Genomic DNA, 12580 nt, shown 5'->3' with positions numbered 1-12580 from the left:
ATCAGATGAGGATAAAAGTACGATAGCAGTGAGCGTTGGCTAGTGGGAGAGGCCAACAGATGGAAAAAAGAAGATTGAGTAGTAGGCACAGGTAGCTAGTGTATGCTAGTTCGTGGTGATCTAAAGCCATATTCCTTGTCCGGTCCTAATTCTTGTGTCTGTATGTGTTTTGTGTATTTGTTGGGTGTTGATTGTGATGGATGGAATGATAGGGGAGGGAGTGATTTCTAAAAGAGTCAGCATCTAGAGATGAATGGTATGGCTTTTGATTTATTGTCTGGGTCGGGTCTGTTGTGTCTGATTTAAGAATTGGGAAGGAGAGTGGGTGGTTAAAGGTATGGATTCTTTAGAGTTACCATGGTTGTGGGTAGGAGCATAGGAAGCCTGCAAATTCATGGATGTTTGTCAGTATGTGCTTTGTTATTTGGGTAGCTGTTCTTTCATTACCTTCATAACTTGTTCTTAGCTGTTCTGTTTCTGTACAGTCAAGAAGGTAGTGTTCCAGGGTTCTTCTGGGATTGTCTCACAGTACTTGCATGGTTGAGGATTGTCTCATTATTCTTTGCCATGTGCACAGGTATCCAGCCTTAGCCGATGGATTATGACTGCTAGAGCCTGTGACATGTCTTTGGTTATATTGTGTGGTTTTAGGTTTACGGTGTCCATGTACCATTTGGCGGTTTTTGAGCCACCGAAAACAGCTCTTCTGACTTTGCTTTCTCCTGTAGTTGGCAGTGTGCTGCTGCCTTGTTTTTCAGTTGTGTGAGAGAGGGGGTGATTTGATACTAATGTTGGTGTGTAGCAACCCACTTTTTGCTAAAGAATCTGCTTTTTCGTTTCCTTGATTCCCACATGGCTCGAATCCAGTTTAATGTTATTTCCCTGTTCCTGTTTTGATGGAGGCTTGCAATTGCCCATATGCTTGATAGAAGTCTGATGTTTTCCTTTGCTTTTCCTTTGTTATAGCCTGTAGTGCTCCTCTAACAGAGTCAGTATGAATTGTTGTGTTTCCTGCCTATGCTGGGAGTCTTCTAGAGCTTTTGCAATGGCAACCAGTTCAGTTTGTAGAGTGGAGGCATTGTCAGAGAGCCCCAGCATCCTTTGAGGGTTGTTGAGGGACCCCAGCTGCTGCTGCTGGGATGCTGAGATCTACTGATCCATCTGTAAAATATTCATGTGTGGCTGCAGTTTTCCTGATTGCCTCTTGGGCTGCAAGCCTTAGCTGTTGAGCAGTGCATGCTTCTTTGCTTGCAGGGAGGACTGTAAAGTTTATCTTGAATAGTTCAGGCTCCCAGGGTGCATGTTCTCTGTACTCTGATTGGCGTGTCTTCCTTGGATTGCGGCAGCTTGATTTTGCATTCCTATTCTCCTTAAAGCTGCTAGGAGTGTCGCCAGCATATGTGTTGGGGGTCTAGTTCCTCTTGAAGCTCAATGTTTTTCTTGATTTCTCTTGAGGGGCAGTTCTGCTACCTTTCAAGGTTTTTAGCAGTATGGATGTGTAAAAATTTTATTCACCTGGGCTCAGGTATACTGTACATGGCAGAGTGCGGACGGAAACGTAGTGCCCGACCTCCGATTGCCGTGACCCTCACTCTGAGCAATTTGTGTTTGTTGACAGTCAAACAAATGGCAATTTTAAGAGACATAACATACATACAATGATAAAATATATATCGGCGGAAAAGCCAGAAATTCTACATATGAATATTAACATGAGATTCTTGACATGTTTATTTAATAAGTGTGATGCAAGAACGTGATTGATACGAAATGAAGAGGCGTCTGACGTCTTTACAACACAATTGCCTTGTTTTTTTTTTTTTTTTTTTTTTTTTACACAATCTGTAGTTAATATGGCTGTATTTACTGTAGCAGTTTTCAATCTATTTCTTTGTTTTATTTTAAAGATTGACTTTACTAAACACTCTTTCGCTCACTGTATTAGAGTAGGGTAAGTTTAGTATATCCAATGCCAAGTTAGCAAGGTCAACATAATTTTCTTCCTTTTTCTCGCAGATGCCCAAAATTTATCTACTTCAGTCGCCTTTATTTCTAAAACATTTTTGCAAGTGGCTACGGTCTCCACTGGTCAGCGATTGTTTGTACATTTCCACTATCCACAGTTAATACATGGCAGCTCGGTAATGAGTGGAAATAAAGAAGGTGCTGATTTCCGAAATTCAGATGAAAGTGCATTAGGGCCTTACTCGGAGTTGGGTAATGCAGCCTTGAGAGTACTTTTATCCATAAAGTTATATCTGTTTTTCAGCTGTGTGCAAACAGCTTCCAGAAATGACGTGCGTACATGATAATAGAAATCACGTAAATCCTCTTATCTCGGGCCTCCTAAGAGAAAATAATTCATGTATGGCACGACTACCACTTTAGACGAAGGCATGCAAGGAACTTGTCTCATTTAAGCAATCTAAGGTATTTCATGATGGAATGGGGAAGTTGACACTAGGCTTACGATGAGCATTGCATGAGGGATTAACAGTACGAAAGAGAAAAGCTATAAAGCAAGACTGTTAAAATAGCTTGCACCTCACACAGTGTAGGCTACCTGGCCGCAACTGTGTCTGTAGATTGAGCGCTTAGGAACTTGAACCAGACAACACGTTTTCCGACAATGGCAGAACAAAATTTCTAAAGCATGTGATACCAATGCCGTCATCGTCAGGTTTTAGTGCATCATCAGATGATATATTTCTTCAAGTGCTGTACGAATAAAGAATGATTCGAGAACGACTTTAAGTAATGTTAACTATACGACCTGATAATTTACGATTTCGCCAGGCGAACGTGGTTCGTAAACCGGGGTATTACTCCCGTGGGATAATGAAGCTGTTTCGGGGGTAACGAGACACTTTAACAAGTAATAGTTCTCTGGAGTAAATTTCAGCAAATTTTTAATAAATAATAATAATAAGTAAATGAATAAATAAATAAATAATACAGAAGTAAATAGACTGATTTTTATCATAAGGAATGATGTCTAAAATCTAAATTCTTTATTTCTTAAGGCTTGAGTAAAAGTGAAATTAATTACATATAAAATGCATTAGAAATTGAGCATTCCAGTATTTTTCTTTCCTTTATATTATAACTTCGCATAACTAAAGAGGTAACGGTGGTCTATCACACCACTGACGGGGATAAAGTAACCACAAAATTTGAGAACCACTGGTGTCGAGTGTTTCAGGAAGGGATGTTATTACTCTGGTAAACACTTTTCAGCTTTACTTACAACAGCCGATAAAGACCAAATGCTTAAATTTTGTCGATTCGCTTATCATAAGAAAAAATCATCTGATTTCTCCCGAACTCCGTTTCCTAGCAGAAGTTTGCTACGAGTTTTATTTTGGCTACAACTAAAATGTGGAATTGATCGCTTAAAGCAGTAGCAGGGTCTTCTCATTTCCAAATGATTCAGAGAGAGCAAATTCTTTCCTGCTTTCTGGTGATGTCTTTTGAATTCAAGTGTATCGGTTTTATTTTCTATTCCACCGTATTTGTTTTAAAGCTTTTCTTCATAACTTCCTTCTCTTTGCAGTCTGATTTCCGTTTGAGCCCTGTTGGGTTTATAGTCTGTTGACTTTGTCCATAAGGATTTTCACTTGCAGATTTAAAGAAAGAAAAAGCAACTGACACTAACTAGAAGAGCATTCAGGTTGGTTTCCTCAGTCCGAAAGCCAGCAATATTTACTGTCTCAAATGCGCAGTTTTCGTTTATTTTCATGGGTTGTTACACAGTTAATTTGCATAGTTATTGTCAGCGTGGGAGGGTTAAACCACCACTCCCATTACCACTCCCTGACCAGTGGTACACTTATTTACCTCTCTTCAAGCTTCACACCTCCAACTAATCTTGGCCTGGCTTCGTTAGTACTCGCTAACTAGGATTGTGTTTCATAGCTTTGTTATTGGTATCAGGTTTAAATTTGTCTTGTTCATATACACCGACTTTGCTTTTAAGACATTTTCCAGATTTTTTTTTTACTTTAAAACGTAAGTTATGACAATTTTTTTGTATTTTTCTGTTACTTCAAGGTCTGCACCCACGCCTGTTTCATTTTAGCTCAGCTTTTTTAACTGAAGACTTCTCTTCATATGTTAGTTTTTGTTGTGTGATATCCGTGCTGTCCGTAAAGTTAATTTTATTAACGCTTAGAGGCTTGACGAATCAGGCCATTCCATATTGGATTGTTTTTCCAAATCTTGTTGGAATATTCACAATAACTAGATAGTTGGTACCCTTTCATAGCCTAGAATTGCGTCCTCTGCGTTATTCATATTATTGCTTCAAGAAAATCGCCATTCAAAAATAGTTTTATGACGTTATTCCCTACTGCTTTTGCAAAAATCCCTTTTAGTATTACTATAAGAAGTTTTGTTGTTTGCATTATTCTGTTCTTATTGTCTTAAAATCGCTTGTTTTATTTTTCTAATTACCTTTGTAAGATTTACTTGCCTTTGCCACTTGCCAAATCGATTGTTAGTGAGAGATTTTCCTTATGTGAATACCGACTGCAGTTCTTTTCTTAAGTTTCTTTTATATAGAAAAGACGAACATATCAGAGTAATGAAGCCAACGTACACATTGTAAACATATTATTTTCTGTAGTTGTCGGCAACAAGTACTTCTGGCCATTGACGTTTTGTTTGTTTAGAAAAGACAAAATGGCAAGAGTAAAGAAGCTAACAGCGTCTTTCTGATGTATATTGTAACATATTTGTCTGTCGTTATGGGCAACAAGTACTTCTGGCCATTGGCCTATTCGTCCTTTTTCTTCCGTGTTTCATTCATCCAATTGTTCTTCAGTTTCTTTAGCCCTTGTTAAAGAAGGAACTTTAGTTTTCAGGGATAACAGTACTGTAGTGCTGGTAGTGTGTTCTGTGCAACTTGCCAGACTTGATTTTGGTTTTCAGTCTCGTAACAGTTCCTTTTGGCTATGTTTGTGGTAGTCAAAATTTTGTTAAAAAGACTTATTTTACGGTACTGAACTTGAGGTACCAAATAACACAGTTAAGACTAAAACACTTGTTAACAATGTGAACACTTTCACAATAAACCAGAAGTAGCACGTTGACCTGTTGAAACGCTAGACTGCAATATATGCACAGCTGTAGGTATTCGAGATTATTCTAATCCATTCTTTGTCGCAGTACTCGAGGAAATCACTTAATTCTTTTATGATGGTGAAATTTTTTCTATCCCATTCCAGATGATGGATCTGCCAACTTTAACTCGCGCTTGTCGGAGGCCAAAGATGACGTGGACAGAATCGTGATCGTGTCCGTGACAAAAAGAGGTTCCGAGGTCACAGAGCCATCAGGAGACCGTCAACATTCTCCCTTTCGGTTATTGGGAAAGAACACATCGAAGACATTGAGGTCTTGTTCGACAACACCTTCGTGTTGGTGACCTTACACAAAGGTCACGAGTACGCTGTCGATCTCATATCCCTGTTTTACCACAAACATTGGGTGTACACTTTCTACCACCCGCATCCCATTCCAGGGAAGGTGGAGGGAATTCTACGAGGGTTCCCCCGGTTCTACTCTATGAAAAATATGGATGCCTTACTCGCTCCCTTAAAAGAGGCGAGGTTCGGCTTTAGCGACTTCACCACGGAATACATCCCTCTCGAAGGAACTGGATTTCTGAGCAACGATATCAAGGTCACCGCCCTTATCCAAGACCTTTTTTACCCAGGGTAACTTTGGTCTGCTCTTTCACACCATCAGGCAGGACCTTTCCGGGGCGATGTCAGGTTCAAAGTTGTCGCAGCTCTCCACAAAGTTGACCCGAGCTTGACGTTCCCGGCGGAAAAGGGCTTCGAAGTGGAAATTAGTAGATGGAGGCCCAATTGACATTTTGAAGCGTTTCTAATTACATTCTCTTGCTTGCTTTTGTGTAATAACTGATGATCACAAACGTGTGAAAATACACAACGGAAAGTTACATTCTTTCGGGCGGAGGAGTAATTTTTAATAGATTTTGCCTGCATAATTTTAACAATTATGATTACTTTTTGTGCTGACTTCTGAAAATAGTGACAACGGGAATATTAATTCTCGTGATGCTAGTGTATAGTTTATTGTAATATAGGCTACTGGAATTCGATGAACAACGCAAATGCAATTGATCATTTGGGCTTATACCAATTTTTTTAGAATGTTGACTGTATCGAAAGTGTGAATGTGGAGAATATATTCGATTTTAGTAAGCATGTTCTTTTAAAACACCTTTACCTGTTGTATTGCAGAAGAAAATATTGCAATTTGATAAACATACCGTCCGTAGGAAATAAAACTTAACACTATTAGAAATCTTATAAATGATCACAATTAATGCTAACGAAGACTTGGCTAAGCAGTAATGTGATTATTCTAAAATAAACGAAATAATGAATATTGTCATCAGACATGCGAGTGAAGCATATAGGCCATTTGAACATAGAAAAAATTGTAAGTCAGGCCAGAGAGCATTTAGGACTACCGCCGGAAGTGGGAGAGAATACAAGAAGAAAGCAAATTTTAAAAAGGAACTAAAGACACTCCTATTCTGCAGGAGCTACGATAATGACGAGAAAACACTGAAAGACAAATAAAAAATATATAAGTAGCGCCTTTATTTTGAAAACGTACAAGAGCCCGCCAGAGAGGGAATTATCCCTGTGGGGCGCTTTACATAAAACCAAAGTGAAGTAACGTATGCTTTTACCCATGACCATATTGTGCAAGAAGACCAAGTCTTAATCTTTAATTTATACTACAGCCCTGAATTTTTCTTACTTTTTGTCCTTAATGGGCACTTAGCCTGCATTATGTGCTTGTTAGTTAGCAACGGTCAAATACGGTTGCCTGTATCCTATGGGCTAGATAATTTCAACCCTGTATACATGTAATTGAACGATGAGATACCTTTTTTGTAACTAAACTGCTTTTGCTTAATGCATGATCTAACCTCATTTTTCTATTGGAATTGAGGCCCGTAAATGGCCACTAAGTGAATATCGTAAGCTTATTAATGAATGCATAAACTTGCAGGCTAGAAATCCGTTTAATTTTGTATATTTAGTCTTATTTCTGAGCTTCCATATGAAGGAAGCTTTTGTAAAGACCTTCATGGGAAATATTTCGATTCAGGTGATAAGAGCTATATCCCAATGACTAACTATTGTATTAATTGCTTAATAATAAGGTAAAGTGAGAGGAGGTCCAATTAACAGCATATTATCAGCCGCCTCTTGGTCCAGTAACTACTCTTGAGGACTAAAATGGTTTCTCTCGGGCCTTCGTGTATCCTACATCCCTTTACCTGCAGACACTAGGTGAATAATGTTCATTTAAGTATTTTTTTTAAATGAAATAAATACTTGATTAGGGTCACGTAATAAGTGTAACTCACAACATTACTAATTTTGGTTTCTTACCCAGGAGGAGTAAAGTAAAGTAACAGAAATGACCCTAAAAACGCAATTCATTACTTTATTAATTTTGAAAACCAGCTTAAATAAAGGAGCGTCCAAACATACATGAAAATGAATGTCTGACAATGTGAAGAATCAAATATAAAAATCTCGAGTCCTTGTTTATTCCCGGTTACGGAAAAAAGGTGGGCAAGTCCCACAAATGGCACAGTTATACACATTCTGGTAAAGTGCTGTCGAAGCGTCGCAGTTACTTGTAACTAACACTAGGTGGTTGATGGCCATAGCAAGTTTGCTCTGTCGTTTGTATTTCTATAGAAAATTTAAGCACCTGTGGCGGTGATCGGGCCAGTAACTGGACTGCTGGAATAAGAACTATATGGAATAAGCAAGTCCAAAACTAATACGCTGTTGAAAATATGGGGTAACACTTTTAGGCATTAACCTTCAGGGGAAAAGGATATGTATATACACTAATATACTAATATATATATATATATATATATATATATATATATATATATACATATGTATATATATGTGTTGTGTATGTATATATATATATATATATATATATATATATATATATATATATATATATATATATTTATATATATATTATATATATATTATATATATATATATATATATATATATATTATATATATATTATATATATATATATATATATATATATATATATATTTATATATATATTATATATATATTATATATATATATATATATATATATATATATATTTATATATATATTATATATATATATATATATATATATATATATATATATATATTATATATATTATATATATATTATATATATATATATATATATATATATATATATATATATATATATATATATATAATATAATTATATATTATATATGAGCTGTGCTTGTGTGTATTTCCGTCACAGAGAGTCAATAACACCACCATTAATTTCTGTAGAGTCGTACTGAACAGTAAAGAATGCATAGATATAGTTGTCTGAGAATAAGCTACCCTTCTGCTTCGGCAGACTGCCCTACAGTGTAGTGATAGTACGACAATGTTATGCTCCAAAATCTTTACTTAGAATATAGAAAAAAAAGCCAGTATCCTACAAAAAAAGGATTGGACTATAATTTCTCCATATCGATAGTAGGCAGAAGTGTTCAAAATGTATTTAGATACATGCAGCAGAAAAATAAAAATTAATATATCTATCACGAATTATATTTAGAACACTGTAAATTTCGCTTCATGAGCATTGCTGGAACAAACAGAACCACTGACAACGGCGTCTTCTGGGTCTGTTTGACGCCCGATTAATGTCTGATGCTGTGAAATAGAGTGAATTGCCCACTGGCATTTTCTTTGTTGACATACGCTCAAGGTACAGTATGATCTTGAATCTGTGTAGATGTCTTGAGTAGCATTATAACCAGCTGACCAAAACGTTGCGCGAGGAATAATAGTAATGATGAACTATAAAATCTTTCGCAATATGATACCCTGAGAAACCGTATATCGTGTTTTTGAATTATTTTGAACATATTAAAATTAGGCAAACACCACGTTATTGTATTTACTAATTGTCACCTTTATGCGTGTAACTCCACTGTAGGTCCTGTCTAAAAAAATTAAAAAATTCTATATAGCAGCAAAAATTGATGAGGCTACCTTTTAAAGGACCACAGGTAATGCTCAGATAGGCTGTCCGGAATTCTACAGTAAAGCTCTCCGTAAGGGGTTAGGTGCCGTCAGTGCACCTCACGCAGTGCACTGTGGCATCACTTCAGGTTCTTAGCAGTGTCCCCTGGCCCCTAGCTGCAACCTCTTTCGTTCCTTTTACTGTACTCCTTTCATTCTCTTTCTCTTCTTCTTACTTTCCACCCTCTCTTAACGATTCGTTAATTCTAAGCTGTAGTTCCAGTGTGGCAATTGACTTGGCTTAGTTACAGTTTCGTGTGCTGTGGGTTTCGTCTGCTGATATCCTACCTGGACCCACCACCAGGTGGCAGTGGGTACTGGCTAAAGAATCGGCGGACGGATACAAAAAAGATGGCGACTCAACCTGACGAAACCGACTCTAACCGAACTTAGGACGGTGTGCCCTTACCGGCCGGGGCTTCACCCCACTGACCCCACAAACCCAGGTCGCGACCCAAACTAATGAAACCAACCTAACCTAACATAGACGGCATGCGTTACTTGGCCGGGGGGTTTTTGCCCCTGACATCCCCAGAAGGGCCGCGGAGTTAGTAAATCGTTAACTTTTCGAATAGCACGCATCTTCATTCAAGTCGGAATCGCCTGAGAACCGAATGGCTAATATTGTGGTCCATTCTTCGCTTTGGCGATGGGACACTGGCTTTTGGCGGATCTGGACAACTGAACTGGGGCGCCCCAGATTGTTGTGATTCGGCGACATTAGACCGCATTTTGACGTGGTGTTGAAACGGGCCATTTAAGGGATATGCATGTTTAATTAATTCAAGGAAAGCTTTAAAGGGTCACTGGATTTCTAGTCAAGAAATTCCACGTGGGTCGGATACTTACACGGAAGACACGTAAAGTAGCCATGTTAGCAACTCTTGAACCCGACGACTGAGGAAGGACGCAGGGCAAAGCAGGTCTCGGGCATTTCGGGTCGTTGGTCGTCAGCTGTTTGGGTGGAACTACTTACCTTGGCGGGAGGGATCTCTGCACGGCAGAATGAGTTAGGGCGGCCAGGATACAAAACTGTAATCTACCCATTGACTTTTCCTATGTTATTTACTTGCATAGATCCAAGCTGGTATTCCATAAGTTTCTCTCCATCCCATAGCTATTATATAAAATTGTAAACTAGTAAACACCCTAGGTATGTTAGGTTGTTATTTTGGGTGTTTACTGGTTACAATTTTGCTGTATTAGCTATGGAGGGGGTGGGGGGTTTGCCGTGAATGCTGGCTTAGATCTACCACCGGGTAGTCTTCAAAGGTCAATTACAGTTTAGTTACAGCCAGCCGACAAAATATTACTTAAATTCTTGTAAAGCAAGTAAAATAACATAGGAAAGTGTCAATTGCCATAGTCTAGCTCACCTGAACTATTCATAGTGAAACTGCAAGGTTTTCCCCTCCCTGTTACGCCTTTCAAAACCATTTACTGTCAATTTTCGTTTCAGGACTGAATGACCCCATAGGCAAGGCTAGTCTCAATGCTGGCCACACACAAAATTCTATATTCTATCTCTGTCTACAGTAAAGCTTCTTGGGACGCCTCTTGTGTACTACGAACTCCTCAGGGATGAACATAGAAACAAAACTTCTTGCAAATGAGCTTGGCAAATTTCAAATGATTTCACAAAAACATGAAGATAAATATCATAAACATACTCCACAGACATAAAACAAAATTAGGTAAGTATCTTGGTCAGCAACTGGCAGAATCACGATGCGTAGTAACCCCAGTTTTTCCCAAAAATCCTTTGCGAAATCATGAAAATGTGCTCATTCTGTAGTCGTTGATTCCATCATAATATCTGTGATTGAGGGGTTCTAGTGGGGGCAAACCCCTCCTCAGCCAGGTAAGGAACAACGCTCTAAGGTAAGGGTGAGTTCGGGTTAGACCATACCCTCTAAGAATGCTCAAGCCACAGTTAAGGGATAGCCTGTTAGACCACGTGGACCCCCTAGTGGCTACATTTGCCCTTACGTTCATATGAAATATGAAAATGGTCATTTTCCAGAGCTTCTCCCTGCATTCTTCATATGGGACCATAGTGAAGCCAGTATAGGTCAGTTGGGCTGAAGTTTCCCATTGAACATGAGGGACGCCTAACTAGGGCTACTTGTTCCAGTCAAGGTTAACCTTAACTCACACAGACATGCATAATATATGGGATGATTTGCAACCCTAGCTTGGCTCTTATGTTCTGTTAACTTGAACATAGTATGTATGTATGTATGCATGTGTATGTATGTGTATGTATGTATGTATGTATGTATATATATAGTATATATATATATATATATATATATATATATATATATATATATATATATGTCTATATATATATATATATATATTCATATATATATATATATATATATATATATATCTATATATATATATATATATATATATATATATATATATATATATATATATATATATATATATATATATATATATGTATATATATATATATATATATATATATATATATATATATATATATATATATATATATATATATATATACATATGTATGTCATTGGGTGCAAATTTCCATTCAAACATAAAGGCCTATCCTTGGCTACAAGTTGTTATGGCTCACTTAGAAGTATATCAAAGACATACTTTAACAGAAATAGATCTTTAACCTGGCTAATCTTAAGTAGGGGCACTCGTGTCCCAACAATGTCAGTGGGCTCCCCTCCCAATAATATTGTGAAAATGCAAACAAGTAAATCAATGGATGGAAATACAAACATGGACACTGGCCTAGGCACCTTGATGATATACGTTGAAACCATGCTTACCACTATGTGCGAGCTCCATCAGAAATGCACTCATTACCTAAACTCGAAATCTGTGGGTTCCAGTCTCTTCATTTTGGTAACTGTAGCAATATAAAGAAAAATGTTTTGGCTGGTATGGACATTGGCCTCTTGTTTGTGTGTGCTAGAGTCCTGACATTGCATTTTTCACTGGCCAGAGAATTCCCCTATAATACCTGCCATTGTGGGACTTTAGTAGAATTATTCAAGGTAACGAAGATGCTGCTCAATGGGAGAAAGTAGGTTTCTCTTATGGCATTAAACTTGTCATAATCAGTAATATAATTGATGAATTTTATGAAATGTGCATCCATTAGGGCGATTGGGAAGTTGAAAAACAAATGTTTTTGAATCAAGGCACGTGCATGTTACTTCTCCATATTGCTCTGATTGCTGGATTAAAAAGTCCTATAGGCCTATGGCTTGACCTAGGTGAGCCTGGGGATAGATATGGCTTGGTTTAAAAATTCCTGACCCATTCTCAGGTGTGTCGCACTAATAAACAAGAATCATGGGATCTGTTTGAAACAGGTGCTCCTGGCCCTGCTTACGTTGAGCTGATATTAGGAAAGCTTCTATGAACCGTACTGTA

This window comes from Macrobrachium rosenbergii, chromosome 42 (genome assembly GCF_040412425.1).
Source record: "Macrobrachium rosenbergii isolate ZJJX-2024 chromosome 42, ASM4041242v1, whole genome shotgun sequence".
Classification (NCBI taxonomy): Eukaryota; Metazoa; Arthropoda; class Malacostraca; order Decapoda; family Palaemonidae; genus Macrobrachium; species Macrobrachium rosenbergii.
The sequence above is the reverse complement of the archived record's forward strand: the minus strand, read 5'-3'. Positions refer to the sequence as shown.